The sequence below is a fragment of the Salvelinus sp. IW2-2015 genome, linkage group LG26 (assembly GCF_002910315.2).
Source record: "Salvelinus sp. IW2-2015 linkage group LG26, ASM291031v2, whole genome shotgun sequence".
Classification (NCBI taxonomy): domain Eukaryota; kingdom Metazoa; phylum Chordata; class Actinopteri; order Salmoniformes; family Salmonidae; genus Salvelinus; species Salvelinus sp. IW2-2015.
In genome coordinates, this window is record NC_036866.1 from 49,185,622 (window position 1) to 49,200,787 (window position 15,166).

The following is a 15,166-nucleotide window of genomic DNA, read 5'->3' on the forward strand; positions in this document are numbered from 1 at the left end:
CTCAAACACCACGAACCTCTATTACCACCTACGCAAGAATCATGTGAAACAGTACGGAGAGAGTCTACGGATGAGACCCCAAAAAGTACAATCGAGTGCTCAAAACAAACCTGACTCAGACGTTGCAAGAGGCTTTTGCCTGCGGCACACCATATGGCATTGAATCACAAAGATGGAAGGAGATAACAGCTGCCGTTACAACTTACATCTGCAAAGACATGGCCCCAATTTACACGGTCGAGAAACGGGCGATTCATGACTTGGTGCTAACACTCGACCCAAGGTACTAAATGCACATTGATATGTGACATGTATTAACGCCAAAATAACATGCAAAACAGGCAAGCCCCCAAAAATATTTATATATTTTAGGCCTATATTTATTTTGTTTGCAACTATAGTTGAAGTGTTTCTATTTACCTTTTCAGATTTTATACATTAATATTTTATATTTTGTTAAATTCTTAATTGAAAATTTGCACAAAGGTTCTAAATAAAAGGAGAAATAATCAAATATGAGTAAGTACCTTTTATTTGTTGAGTATATTTCAAAATATAATAAGAAATAGGCCTTTACATGTGGTCATTTTATATAAACTATTTAAATGTGCTATATCATGATATGTATTGTTATTGGGATATTATCGGGACATGAGATTTTGGCCATATCGCTCAGCCCTACCAGCAATAATAATAAAGCTAGAGCAGTAAAAAGAATACAAATACAAACAGAAATAAATACAGAAAAATGAAACGGAAAGCGTTTAAACAAGTTCTAAGACATTTTTACAAATGTATAAAAAAAACTGCATTTACATATTCAGACCCTTTGCTATGAGACTCGAAATTGAGCTAAGGGTCATTCTGTTTCCATTGATCTTCCTTTAGATGTTTCTACAACTTGATTGGAGTTCATTAAATCAATAAATTCAATTGATTGGACATGATCTGGAAAGGCACACACCTGTCWATATAAGGTCCCACARTTGAMWGTGCRTGTCAGAGCAAAAACCAAGCCATGAGGTCGAAGGAATTATACGTAGAGCTGCGAGACAGGATTGTGTCGAGGCACAGATCTGGGGAAGAGTATCAAATCATTTCTGCAGCATTGAAGGTCCCCAAGAAATCTTTGGCTTCCATAATTTTTAAACGGTAGAAGTTTGGAACCACCAAGACTCTTCCTAGACCTGGCCGCCCGGCCACACTGAGCAATCGGGGGAGAAGGGCCTTGGCCAGGGAGGTGACCAAGAACCTGATGGTCACTCTTACAGAGCTCCAGAGTTTCTCTGTGGAGATAGGAGAATCTTCCAGAAGGACAACCATCTCTGCAGCACCCCACTAATCAGGCCTTTATGGTAGAGTGGCCAGTCGGAAGCCACTCCTCAGTAAAAGGCACATGACAGCCCGCTTGGAGTTTGCAAAAAGGCACCTAAAGGACTCTGACCATGAGAAACAAGATTCTCTGGTCTGATTAAACAAAGACTGAACTCTTTGGCCAATGCCAAGTCTGGAGGAAACCTGGCGCCATCCCTACAGTGAAGCATGGTGGTGACAGCCTCATGCTGTGGTGATGTTTTTCAGCGGCATGGACTGGGAGACTAGTCAGGATTGAGGGAAAGATGAACAGAGCAAAGTACACAGATCCTTGATGAAAACCTGCTCCAGAGAGCACAGGAAATCAGACTGGGGCAACATGACAATGACGCTAAGCACACAGCCAAGACAGTGCAGGAGTGGCTTTGGGATAAGTCTCTGAATGCCCTTGAACAAGATCGAACATCTCTGGAGAGACCTTAAAATAGCTGTGCAGCGTCGCTCCCCAACTAACCTGGCAGAGCTTGAGAGGATCTGCAGAGAAGAATGGGAGAAACTCCCCAATACAGGTGTGCCAAGATTGTAGCGTCATACCCAAGAAGACTCAAGGCTAAATAAAGCACTAAATAAACTTCAGTTAGTGCTAAACATGGCTGCTAGAATCTTGACTAGAACCAAACAATTTGATCATATTACCAGTACTAGCCTCTCTACACTGGCTTCCTGTTAAGGCAAGGGCTGATTTCAAGGTTTTACTGCTAACCTACAAAGCATTACATGGGCTTGCTCCTACCTATCGTTCCGTTTTGGTCCTGCCATACATACCTATACCTACGCTACGGTCACAAGACGCAGGCCTATTTACTGTCCCTAGAATTTCTAAGCAAACAGCTGGATGCAGGACTTTCTCCTATTGAGCTCCATTTTTATGGAATGGTCTGCCAACCCATGTGAGAGACGCAAACTCGGTCTCAACCTTTAAGTCTTTATTGAAGACTCATCTCTTCAGTAGGTCCTATGATTGAGTGTAGTCTGGCCCAGGAGTGTGAAGGTGAACGGAAAGGCACTGGAGCAACAAACCACCCTTGCTGTCTCTGCCTGGCCGGTTCCCCTCTCTCCACTGGGATTCTCTGCCTCTAACCCTATTACAGGGGCTGAGTCACTGGCTTACTGGTGCTCTTCCATGCCGTCCCTAGGAGGGAGGCGTCACTTGAGTGGGTTGAGTCACTGACGTGATCTTCCTGTCTGGGTTGGTGCCCCCCCTTGGGTTGTGCCGTGGCGGAGATCTTTGTGGGCTATACTCTGCCTTGTCTCAGGATGGTAAGTTGGTGGTTTAAGATATCCCTCTAGTGGTGTGGGGGCTGTGCTTTGGCAAAGTGTGTGGTGTTATATCCTGCCTGTTTGCCCCTGTCCGGGGGCATCGTCGGATGGGGCCACAGTGTCTCCCGACCCCTCCTGTCTCAGCCTCCGGTATTTATGCTGCAGTAGTTTGTGTCGGGAGGCTAGGGTCAGTCTGTTATATCTGGAGTACTTCTCCGGTGTCCTGTGTGAATTTAATTATGCTCTCTCTAATTCTCTCTTTCTCTCTTTCTTTCTCTCTCTCGGAGGACCTGAGCCCTAGGACCATGCGGTCATGGTCCTAGGTCGCCTTGCCATGATTAGAAGCAGTGGTTCGCGCTTTCAGTTTTGCACGAATGCTTCCATCAATCCACGGTTTCTGGTTGGGGAAGGATTTAATGGTCACCGTGCGTACCACATCACCGATGCACTTGCTAATAAACTCACTCACAGATAAACTCACAGATATCCCAGTCCACGTGATCGAAGCAATCTTGAAGCGTGGAATCGGATTGGTCGGACCAGCGTTGTACAGACCTGAGCACGGGCGTTTCCTGTTTTAGTTTCTGTCTATAGGCTGGGAGCAACAAAATGGAGTCGTGGTCAGATTTGCCGAAAGGAGGGCGAGGGAGAGCTTGGTTTGCATCGCGGAAATTAGAGTAGCAATGATCCAGGGTGTTGCCAGCACGGGTCGCGCATTCGATATGCTGATAAAATTTAGGGAGTCTTGTTTTCAGATTAGCCTTGTTAAAATCCCCAGCTACAATAAATGCAGCCTCAGGATATGTTGTTTACAGTTTACAGGGCCATCGAGGTGTCTGCTTGGTGGGGGATATACACGGCTGTGATTATAATCGAAGAGAATAGCATTTGATTGTAAGGAATTCTAGGTAAGGTGAACAAAAGGACTTGAGTTCCTGTATGTTGTTCTGATCACACCACGACTCATTAATCATAAGGCATACACCCCCGCCCTTCTTCTTACCAGAGAGATGTTGAGGCCCATTGTCGTTCCATTCATGCATTGTCATCACCTCATGTTTCAGCATGATAATGCACGGCCCCATGTCGCAAGGATCTGTACACAATTCCTGGAAGCTGAAACTGTCCCATTTCTTTCATGGCCTGCGTACTCACCAGACATGTCAACCATTGAGCGTGTTTGGGATGCTCTGGATCGATGTGTACGACAGCGTGTTCCAGTTCCCACCAATATCCAGAGGAGTGGGACAACATTCCACAGACCACAATCAACAGCCTGATCAACTCTATGCAAAGGAGATGTGTCGCGCTGCACGAGGCAAATGGTGGTCACCAGATACTTACTGGTTTTCTGATCCACGCCCCTACCTTTTTTTAAGGTACTGTATACTACATATCTGTATTCCCAGTCATGTGACATCAAAAGATTAGGGCCTAATGAATGTATTTCCATTGACTGATTTCCTTATATGAACTGTAACTCAGTAAAATATTTGAAATTGCTGCATGTTGCGTTTATATTTTTGTTCATTGTAGTTGATGATCCCTGCTGTACAGAATGTGCATGTCCTCGACTTCCTCCATATTTGTTTTATCATGCTCATGGGAGTCATATTCATAGCGAACCTCACACATTTAAAAAGCAGACATAAACATCCATTGTTCTCTATAGGCTGTTTTAAGAACTGGTTATTGTTTTTAAAACTGGGCAGCATTATTGTTTTAAGAACTGGGCAGCGTTATTGTTTTAAGAACTGGGCAGCAATGAAAGCAATTGCAGCATGACGTGACCTTTAGCTTAAAGAAATAGCAAGACTACAAAATCCCACTATGTCATTGAACATCAAATCAATTGCAAGAACACAGGTGCAATTCCAATGCATGTGTTGTGTGTGAAAACCCCAGAAACATACACCTATTCCCTTTTATACAAGGTGCCGGAAAAGTACACACCTTTCCTCTCCTTTTCTCACCTCGACTGTGTAAATTATTTCTGCTACAATACTGGAAAGCAAATGTCATTTTCCTGGTGTCTCTCGACAACAAAGATACGGAACCCATTACAGACTACTCTGCTCTCCTACATCACACACATTAAATGAAGGGTCCTCCAGCGATCGAAAAAAGCAATTTTCACATTGAGCCAATATATAGATACACCATTTAGTTCCGAGCTCTCAGAGGACGGTGTGTGTGTGCTCGTGCGTGTGTGTGTGCACATGCCTGTGTGGTGCGCGTGCGTGTGTGAACTGCAGCATGGTGGATGGTGCCGGAGTGAAGAGCAGTGGGGCTGATACGATACCGGGAAGCAAAGTGCACAGAGATGACCCACCGGGCCTGATTTCCCCTTCCTGCCTGCCCCCTCGATACTGATACAGACGTGCCCTCAGGCTGGATGAGAGCAGAGGAGAGAGAGAGTGGGGGGGAGAGAGAAAAGGGGTAAGGAAGAAGAGAGAGATATGGATAAGGAAGGAAGAAAGGAGATGGAGAGATGTAAAGGAGAGAGAAAGAAGGAGAAAGGTAGTGGGAAAGAGGATGGTGCATTCGTATGAATCATTTGGTGTGATTAGGGCCATGCAGCAATCAAACGACCGGCCAGAGTGAGAGAGAGAGGGGGAGAGATAGAAGTGAGGGAGGGAGGGAAAGAGAAAGAAAGAAGAGAAAGGTAGTGGGTATGGTGAATTAGTATGAATCATGTGGTGTGATTAGGGCTGTGAAAACGGGGCCACGCAGCGATCAGACACCCGGCCAAGCGGACAGCCACATCAGCAGTTATTAACGAGAGAGAGAGAAAGAGAGAGAGAGCAGAGACTCTTAGCCCCGCCATGTGGAACCTCCGCAGATTGATTAAAGCTACAATGTGTAACTTTTTGAGCCACCAACAAAATGAATATATGTGTAAAAGATCTGTCATTCTCATTGAAAGTAAATTTAAGAAGCAGTAGATCTGTTTTATGTGCACTATTTCTATGATTCCCATTTTTAAGTTTCGTTTTTGCTTGTTTTACTTTCGGTTTTGTAGTTTGTTTTGTACAACTGCTTCTAACAGCTGAAAATACAATATTTTTCGTTTTGGAAAAGATATTTCACAGCAGTTAGGTGGTACAATGATTCTCTACACTATACTTGCTTGTTTTGTCATTTAAAGTTAAATTAGTCTAACTATTAGAATTTTAGCAACCAAGAAATGGCAGAGCGATTACTGCAGAGTGCATCTTTAATTTGAGCTCTTTTATGAGTGATACTAAGCCAGGCCAGCTAGCGCAGCACACCACTGTCACCCCTTCCCTCATCAGCTGCAACAGGAAGGGATCGGTGGCAGGTAGCCTATCGGTTAGAGGGTTGGCCCAGTAACTGAGAATTTCCTAGTTTGAAACCTTCAGGCCCACAAAGTGAAAAATCGGCCGATGTGCCCTTGAGCAAGGCACTTAACCCTAATTGCTCCAGGACAAAAAATAAGCATCCACCAAATTATTATTATTATTGCCATGGGCATTTCACACGTTAATATCTCCTACCCATACCTGGATTGGTCTAGATTGGATAGGGACAAAGAGCACGCATCGGCACAGTCCCTTTTCCCAGTCTGTCTCTTTCTGGCTGATTGTGTGTTTCACAAGTATAATGGTATCACTGATGGCAAAATCCAGTTCATCCCTGTAGTGCAGGCAAAATCAATCCAGGCTTGTTAAGTGGAGATGAGATATTTTCTCACATATCTCTCTCCTGCTATCTTACAGGGTCCACTGCTATATTAGGTAGGCCGTCATTGTAAATAAGAATTTGATCTTAACTGACTAGCCTAGTTAAATAAAAGTTAAATAAATACAAATAAAAGAAATAAAATTAGAAGGTCCGTTGAGGAAACTGAGTGCATTTTTGCTACTCTCTGACGCATATGACCGTGTAAATTGTAGGGTTTGTAAGAACTGTGTTGTTGACATTAGCATTTTTATATCCTGTGGACATAACTTCTGTATCTGGGCAGCAAAACAATTTTCCAACAACACTCATGTGAAGAAAGTCAAGAGAAGAAAAGCTTTAGGCGGTGTTCAGTCATCCGTGTTGGCAGCTGTTCTACCATCATCACACTACTATTTGTTCTTTCTTTAACAAGGCAAATGCTCTCCCACCCAGCCGCAACACACACAAGGAACAAAACACTCTGTTTACACTTTGCAGTGTGTGTGTGTGTGTGTCTCACCCCTCAAAAAGCACTCAAAAGCCCCCCAGACATTTGGGAAAGAAAGAAAGAGAAAGAAAAAGAGGGAACGTGAGATAACAAATGTGGGTATGTACATGATCCTTGCCCAACACATTAATCATCCTAGGGGATGTGATCTGAGTCACACACAGCAATTCAGAGCCAGTGAACTGTTGAATAATACTTAGTCTTCTTTCCTTGTTTTGTTCTCACCCTACAATGTGGATGGAGCGCTACACTCATAGAAATAAAAGTAATGGAATATATTTTATTTATATCGCTACACTGACCCCATGATAGGCACGCACTGAATAAATTAACATTATAGCTACACAACTGACTTAGCCTGAGTTTTGTTTGCCATGTACTGTTGTATATACTGCTGGTGTATGTTTTTTTGTGTTGTCCATTAATCATGATGTGAGAGGATTCCAATCCTCAGTCAGCTGGCTCTGAAAGACTATCTATAGACTATCTATAACCTATAACAGTCCAGCACTGTCACACACACCTGACCAGAGAGCTGTGTTACTGTGATGAATCCACCGGAGTCAATCTCTTCACACACAAGTGCTGGTCTAATTGAAACCAGATTTGCTGTGTGTGTGTGAGTGAGTGAGTGAGTGAGTGAGTGAGTGAGTGAGTGAGTGAGTGAGTGAGTGAGTGAGTGACTGAGTGAGTGACTGAGTGAGTGAGAGAGGTCGACCGATTATGATTTTTCAACACCGATACCGATTATTGGAGGACCCAAAAAAAGCCAAAACCGATTAATCGCCCGATTTTTTATATGTATTTGTAATAATGACAATTACAACAATACAGAATGAACACTTTATTTTAACTTAATATAATACATAAATAAAATTAATTTAGTCTCAAATAAATAATGAAACATGTTCAATTTGGTTTAAATAATGCAAAAACAGTGTTGAAGAAGAAAGTAAAAGTGCAATATGTGCCATGTAAAAAAGCTAACGTTTAAGTTCCTTGCTCAGAACATGAGAACATATGAAAGCTGGTGGTTCCTTTTAACATGAGTCTTCAATATTCCCAGGTAAGAAGTTTTAGGTTGTAGTTATTATAGGACTATTTCTCTCTATACCAATTGTATTTCATATACCTTGGACTATTGGATGTTCTTATAGGCACTATAGTATTGCCAGCCTAATATCGGGAGTTAATAGGCTTGAAGTCATAAACAGCGTTGTGCTTCAAGCATTGCGAAGAGCTGCTGGCAAACGCAGGAAAGTGCTGTTTGAATGAATGCTTACGAGCCTGCTAATGCCTACCACCGCTTAGTCAGACTGCTCTATCAAATATCAAATCATAGACTTAATTATAATGTAATAAACACACAGAAATACGAGTCTTAAGTCATAAATATGGTCAAATCCGGAAACTATCATTTCGAAAACAAAACGTTTATTCTTACAGTGAAATACGGAACCGTGCCGTATTTTATCAAATGGGTGGCATCCATAAGTCTAAATATTGCTGTTACATTGCACAACATTCAATGTTATGTCATATTTATGTAAAATTTTGGCAAATGAATTACGTTCTTTGTTAGGAAGAAATGGTCTTCACACAGTTCGCAATGAGCCACGCGGCCCAAACTACTGCATATACCCTGACTCTGCTTGCACTGAACGCAAGAGAAGTGACACAATTTCCCTAGTTAATATTGCCTGCTAACATTAATTTATTTTAACTAAATATGCAGGTTTAAAAATATATACGTGTGTATTGATTTTAAGAAAGTCATTGATGTTTATGGTTAGGTACATTCGTGCAACGATTGTGCTTTTTTCGCGAATGCGCTTTTGTTAAATCGTCAGCCGTTTGGCAAATTAGGCTGTGATTCGATGATAAATTAACAGCCACTGCATTGATTATATGCAATGTAGGACAAGATAGTTAAACTAGTAATATCAACCATGTGTAAGTTAACTAGTGATTATGTTAAGATTGATTGTTTTTTATAAGATAAGTTTAATGCTAGCTAGCACCTTACCTTGACTCCTTGTGGCACTCGCGTAACAGGTGGTCAGCCTGCCATGCAGTCTCCTTGTGGATTGCAATGTAATCGGCCATAATCGGCGTCCAAAAATGACGATTACCGATTGTTATGAAAACTTGAAATCGGCCATGCCGATTAATCGGTCGACCTCTAGTGTGAGATAGGGAGTGTATGTGTGTGAACAAGTGCAGGCAGCAGCAAACCTCTTTATACAGAGCAAAAACAGAATGGGAAATGTCCGTGCCCCAGGCTAGTTAGCTAGTCTATGACCAGGCAGCTTCCATGTTTTGAAGCCTCTATACTCATTTGCACTAGCTGCCTTGTGCGGTATAATAAGTAGGGAGCTATCATTTTTTATACAAATTGTTTATAGGGATAATTGGAATGGGGAAATGAAAAAAATAACTGACATTTTATGTGTGCATTGTGCTCTCAGTCCCACCTCAAAATTAGAGTTCATCCACGTTTCTCAAATGTCAAATTTCAAAGTTGTTCCAAACTTCAAAAGTGTTTAAGGTTACGTTTAGACATTAACTCCGACATCTTCAGGTTAGGTATTAACCCCCCGAATGGTTAAGGTTTGGCATAGGTTTAAAAAAAAAAAAATCTCTAAAATAACATTCTATTGCTGGTTTCGAACATGCAACCAATTCTAAAATCAAATATTTTCAAAACCTCAAAATAACCCTTCTTCACTGCCATCAAGACTATCATCAATTATCTCAAATCAAATACAATTGTATGTCACATGCTTCGTAAACAACAAGTGTAGACTAACAGTGAAAAGCTTACTCATGGCCCTTCCCAACAATGCAGAAAGAAAGAAAAAATGAAATACATGATGAGTAATGATAATACATATATATACACGGGGTACAGGTACCGAGTCGATTTGCAGGGGTACAAAGTAATTGAGGTAGATACTGTATGTACAGTGCTTGGCGAAAGTATTCACCCACCTTGGCATTTTTCCTATTTTGTTTTCTTACAACCTGGAACTAAAATAGATTCTTGGGGGGTTTGTATAATTTGATTTACACAACATGCCTACCACTTTGAAGATGCAAAATATTTTTATTGTGAAATAACTAAAAAAAAGAACTTGAGCTTGCATAACTGTTCACCCCCCCAAAGTCAATACTTTGTAGAGCCACCTTTTCCAGCAATTACAGCTGCAAGTCTCTTGGGGTATGTCTCTATAATCTTGGCACATCTAGCCACTGGGATTTTTGCCAATTCTTCAAGGCAAAAATGCTCCAGCTCCTTCAAGGAGGATGGGTTACGCTGGTGTACAGCCATCTTTAAGTCATACCACAGATTCTCAATTGGATTGAGGTCTGGGCTTTGACTAGGCCATTCCAATACGTTGAAATGTTTTCCCTTAAACCACTCGAGTGTTGCTTTAGCAGTATGCTTAGGGTCATTGTCCTGCTGGAAGGTGAACCTCTGTCCCAGTCTCAAATCTCTGGAAGACAAACCGGTTTCCCTCAAGAATTTCCCTGTATTTATCTTCATCCATCATTCCTTCAATTCTGACCAGTTTCCCAGTCCCTGCCGATGAAAAACATCCCCACAGCATGATGCTGCCACCACCATGCTTCACTGTGGGGATGCTGTTCTCGGGGTGATGAGAGGTGTTGAGTTTGCGCCAGACATAGCGTTTTCCTTGATGGCCAAAAAGCTCAGTTTTAGTCTCATCTGACCAGAGTACCTTTTACCATATGTTTGGGGAGTCTCCCACACGCCTTTTGGTAAACACCAAATGTGTTTGCTTATTTTTTCTATAGGAGTCCCACTAGCGGGACAACTTCTGGTGAAACTGGAGGGCGCGCAATTCAAATAAATAATCATAAATATGGAATTTAAACATTTAGGTACATATAAGTATCTTATGTTCGGAGAGCTCCTTGGTCTTCATGGTGCAGCTTGCTTGGTGGTGCCCATTGCTTAGTGGTTACAGACTCTGGAGCCTTTCAGAACAGGTGTATATATACACTGAGATCATGTGACAGATCATGTGACACTTAGATTGAACACAGGTGGACTTTATTTAACTAATTATGTGACTTCTGAAGGTAATTGGTTGCACTAGATCTTATTTAGGGGCTTCATAGCAAAGGGGGTAAATACTTATGCACGCACCACTTTTCAGTTTTTAATTTTATTTATTTTTTAAAGCACTTTTTTTTTTCATTTCACTTCACAATTTGGCCTATTTTATGTATGTCCATTACATGAAAGCTAAATAAAAATCTACTTAAATTACAGGCTGTAATGCAACAAAATAGGAAATAGCCAAGGGGGATGAATAATTTCGCAAGGCACTGTACCATATAGCTAAGTATAAAGTGGGTAAGCAACAGGATAGATAATAAAAAGTAGAGGCAGCATATGTGATGAGTCAAATTAGTTAGTGCAATGTAGATAGTTAAATAGTTAACCATAGCTACTTGGACTAACTATTTAGCAGTCTTACGGCTTGGAGCTAGAAGATGTTCAGGGTCTCCGCTTGCTGTGCTGTAGCAGAGAGAACAGTCTTTGACTTGGGTGGCTGGAGCCTAGATAGAGGTGTCAAACCTCTCTGCTATCATCCTGTACTCCAGTTTGCATCTAATATCAAAGGGCCCCCTCCCATGTGTGCTAGTCTTTGATTAATGTTAATTATCAGTAAACTCCTGCCCTCAAGCCAAGGTGCCTCCAACTGAGACAGCTCCAGACGTTCCCATCTGTTACCACGTGCGTCGTGGGCGACAGGCCCAGATTTTGATCGAACCCCCTGGGCCGCGCGCGTTACGCTGTCACTTCGCGTGGGAAAGATGCCATCTTGAAGACGGATCTACTGATTGACTGGCAAACATCGGCTTTCACTCAACTCTCCAATATCGGCCGGCTGCCTGCTCTCTCAAAGGCAAGCTAATTGGTAAATATGTCAACGGTGTTCCTCATGCCTGAGATTAAGTGTGAATTTAGTCTTGCAAGATAAATGGTAGCATCATAAATGTATTGGTCAAAGAACATGAATGTATCCTATCATTAATTTATTCTACAGTGTTAAAGTAGGCTATATTATGTTCAATATAACTTATGCACTCCACTGACAATAAGCTTTATATCTTGAAAAATGAGGCTAGGTATAGGCTAAAGCAAAATCGATTGTTGAAAGTTCAACAGGAATTTTTATAATTACGTTTTCGACTCCACGTCCACACCTAACGTTAATGATGTCCACTCATCTGTGTTTATACTGATACAGTCTTGAACAATGCCCGCTGCCTGACGCAGGAGAAACTGGATACATTTATGAATCCAACGTTCCAATATGTAGCAAAGATTTCCTTTGCGCAATACTGACATTTAATTGCAATACTGACATTTAATTCAGCAGATAGCCTTTTACTTGTTCAAATTATTGAACAAATGTTGTGCTGGTGTAATAAAGTGTGCATACGACGGTCAGAAAAACAACCTATACTTGAGCAAACTAGAACAATAGTCGACAGCTGCATTAGTCCATTAGGCTAATCCAAACCATTTCCAAATCAAACATTGCGCACAACATAGACAGTTAATAAGACATGAATAGCATAGTACCATTTTTACCAATATTGCAACGTTATACCACAGAACCCSGTAGCAAGATTAGAAGAGATGGGACAACATTGTTTACATAACAGTTTTCTCTCTATAATTGCTTTTCAAGGAACACATTCGGATTCGGTTCAAATTCCACAGGTCGCAATAGTTGTGTTGTTCTATTGAGATCGACTAAAGAGAGAGACTACATTGACTGTTATTACCTCAAAACTGCAGCTTAGTCCAACACCTCTGCGCGAGCTTTCTGGTGTTCTCTCCACAAAATATGTCAGATAATAGAATTATGCACCTAAAATCAGAGCATAAAAAAACGAAATAAATATTCTAAGAAAATAGCCAAGTACGAGATGTGTCCAAGAACAGAACAACAAGCCTTTAGACTTCAGTCTTCAACAAATAAATTCCAGAGCCGAAGATAACTATAGCCCCAATTTGGTCATGCTGTCTTCGAGACGAGAGAGAGATTGGTATGCAAACAGTTTTCTTCCTAACTCACTGAACGAACCACACTCTGTAAAGCTCTGGAGTCATCCACACGTTATTCAGCCCCCGGGGGCGGGCACTCAGCCTGTAAGACACGCCCCTTTTAACTCCTTTATTTTTGAGCTTGAATTAGATTGTATCTTCTAAACACAAGGTAATGATAACTTTACTCACAGGTGAAAGACTATGATAAATGGAATGCAATTTGAGTCCCCTGATTATTTAGAGAGGTGCGGCTGGGGTGATGGAAGTGTTTTCTTTTCCGGCGTGTCCCCAATGTCCCAAAATCTACTACAGATGGGGTAGCAAGGTAAGCAGGTATCCAGGCTGATCTTTTTCCTTATCTCAGAAGATCGTGGCACTGACATTCCCTGTGGCATAGGTGATACCCCCAACTGCATTCCCGTGTGTTTTACTAGTGTGTTTCCTTATCCCTTTCCCCTCTACTTGCCTAACCCTAACAAGAACATTTCAATACAGAGAGAAAGTGTCAGGATCTTGAGTAGAAGAAACTACTTGTTAAATGACCATCAAAATGGAAGGGTGTGTGTTGTGTGTGCATGTGGGTATGTGTGTGTGATAGCAGCTACATGATAGCAGCTGTCTGGTGTTTTAGGCACAGGGCTCAGAGAGGACAGAGGTCCACGTTTGTCACACACAATAAGGTCAAAATACTTGGGGGAAGTTTTTTTGGGGAAGTCCACCAGATCAGTTAGTTCTGTTGGGTTTTCCTCCACTCTCCAGTCATCAGAACCTGGGGTGAGTTGACTGTTTCAGCCATTATTGATTGATCACATTAACCCTGAGAGGAAACAAAGAAGCGAGTAGGGCCTGGCCCAAATGGGCTCTGGTCAAAAGTAGTACGCAACATAGGGAATAGGGTGGTATCAGGGATGCAGACTCCATGGTCCTTGAGTTGTATGGCTCTGTGCAATAGAGGTGTAGACTCTGTGTTTACTCTTTCACAGTGAGGGACCACACTCTCAGTAACAGGCTGGGTCACTCTTTAACTTCACTGTGTTTGAAGTGAATGGCAAAAGGGCATAGATAGGCTATTGTGGGCATTGGTTATGCAGAATGGCATATATATAGTGGTACATTAACTAGCACAGAGGAGAAACCAAAGATCCTGACTAAATACTAGCCTTTTTGAGTCCGTTTGAATGTCGCTACATAGACATAAGGCGAAGATATGATCAGCCTTACGAGACATTATAAAGGCTCATATATTCTTATAACAAGTTATAAAGCGTAAAACTTTAACTAAAGTGAAAGTTTAAACATTATAAAGTAGATGTGTACAGGCAATGACTACTGGAATACCAACTGAACACTGTTTTTCAGAATATAAAATCATAGCATTGGTGTCCACACTCTAACAATGGATAGAGTGTCTGGTATTAACTAACTGACTCACTGGCTGATTCTCAGGCTGTGTCCCAAATGGCGCCCTATTCCCTATACAGTGCCTTTAGAAAGTATTCATACCCTTTTTGACTTATTCAACAGGTCAGGCTGTTGTGTTACAGCCTGCATTCAAAATGTATTACATTCTTATTTTTTTCTAACCCATCTATAAACAATACCCCATAGTGACAAAGTGAAAACATGTTGTTGTTTGTTTTAGCAAATGTATCGAAAATGAAATACAGAAATATCTCATTTACATACGTATTCACACCCCTGAGTCAATATTTTGTAGAAGGACATTTGACAGTGATTACTGCTTTGAGTCTTTCTGGGTAAGTCCACACCTGGATTGTGCAACATTTGTTCATTATTCTTTTCAAAATTCTTCAAGCTCTGTCAAACTGTAACTCAGCCACGCAGGAACATTCACTGTTGTGTTTTAGGTTATTGTCCTGCTGAAATGGCTAGTACACCATCCACCGCTTCTGAGTATATTACTCACTAATGTTCAGTCTCTGGACAATAAAGTAGACAAGCTCAAGGTGAGGATCTCCTTCCAGAGAGACATCAGGGACTGTAACATACTCTGTTTCACGGAATTATGGCTCTCTCAGGATATACTGTCCCCGTCCATACAGCCAGCTGGGTTCTCAGTTCATTGTGCAGACAGGAATAAAGAACTCTCCGGGAAGAAGAAATGCGGCGTTGTATGTTTCATGATTAATTACTCATTGTGTGATTGTGATAACATACAGAAACTCAAGTCCTTTTGTTCACCCGACCTAGAATACCTCACAATCAAAATGCCAACCGTATTACCT

General features: G+C 41.6%; 1 protein-coding gene across 1 annotated transcript in view; it reads right to left on the reverse strand.

The window, feature by feature from the left end:
* tspan18b (tetraspanin 18b) overlaps nucleotides 1-12,969 on the reverse strand; it is a 144,911-nt gene extending 131,942 nt beyond the window's left edge. Inside the window, exon 1 of the mRNA XM_023971829.2 lies at nucleotides 12,656-12,969. The gene's annotated coding sequence lies outside the window, so the exon portion shown is untranslated. The remainder of the gene's footprint in view (nucleotides 1-12,655) is intronic.
* Between the last annotated feature and the right edge of the window lie 2,197 nt (nucleotides 12,970-15,166).